This window comes from Oratosquilla oratoria, chromosome 41 (assembly GCF_046742065.1).
Source record: "Oratosquilla oratoria isolate Oo_2021 chromosome 41, ASM4674206v1, whole genome shotgun sequence".
Taxonomy (NCBI): domain Eukaryota; kingdom Metazoa; phylum Arthropoda; class Malacostraca; order Stomatopoda; family Squillidae; genus Oratosquilla; species Oratosquilla oratoria.
This window is the reverse complement of record NC_134817.1, coordinates 21,158,745-21,159,797: the sequence shown is the minus strand read 5'-3', so window position 1 is coordinate 21,159,797 and position 1,053 is coordinate 21,158,745.

The window sequence follows — 1,053 nt, the reverse complement described above, 5'->3', positions numbered from 1 at the left end:
GTGTGTGTGTGTGTGTGTGTGTGTGTGTGTGTGTGTGTGTGTGTGTGTGTGTGTGTGTGTGTGTGTGTGTGTGTGTGTGTGTGTGTGTGTGTGTGTGTGTGTGTGTGTGTGTGAGTGTGTATCTGTGTGTATGTTAGTATGTATATGTATGTGTGTATGTGGATGTGTGTGCGCGTGTGTATCTGTGTGTGTGTTAGTGTGTATGTATGTATATTGTCACATATATTCCCATATATGTTAGGTTGAAATAGAATTATTACTTTGGATAAGACGTCGCTTGCGATTACGTGGGTGTCCGATAACAGAACGAGTACTGAGGACGTGTGGGAACGAGGCCCATACAATGAAGTGTTTGTTCTTCGTTTTGCGTACACTCAGCCTAGAGCGGCGCAGAACGTTTTAGTTAACTTGACCAATCAGGTTCAATCTCCATAGACGCAATTCATATGGGTCAATCAGAGGATTTTTGTAGAAGGAACCAGGGCGCCTTGGGCGTGTCAGAGAGAGTCAGTTTGTAGGAGAAGTGTGTGCCATGTAGAGGTGTGTCGCCTCGGAAGGATTGTCGGCTGATGTAAGTCCTCTGTACTCCCCCCGTATTATTCTTAAGTTATCTTAACTCAGCTAGAGTTTCATGTAGTGGTGTGAAATGTCTATGGTAGTGACGCGCGAGACCTAGACAGTGTTTCCCTTGGTAAAAATTAATTAACTAATTAATTTTCTTTCACCCCCGTTAAAAGTTTTCGAGCGGGAATCTTCTGTTTTGAAACTTATTTACTCATTTGTATGTTCAGTGATTGTAATCACTCATGTAATCCTATTAACTTTAATGAATAGTGTTAAACTTTCCAACTGTTTTTTTTTTTTTTCACTTTTTTCACTATACCAAAAAGTAAATGGCGGCCTTGTAATTTCTTTAAGTTACCCAAAGACATGGGGTCTTGGGAACTCATTCACCCATTCACTCTTACTATGTGTTATGAGTCAGAAAGCCTTGCAATTTTTATTTGAGACATCCCAAATACATGGGGTCTTGGGAACTCATTTCATTCACTC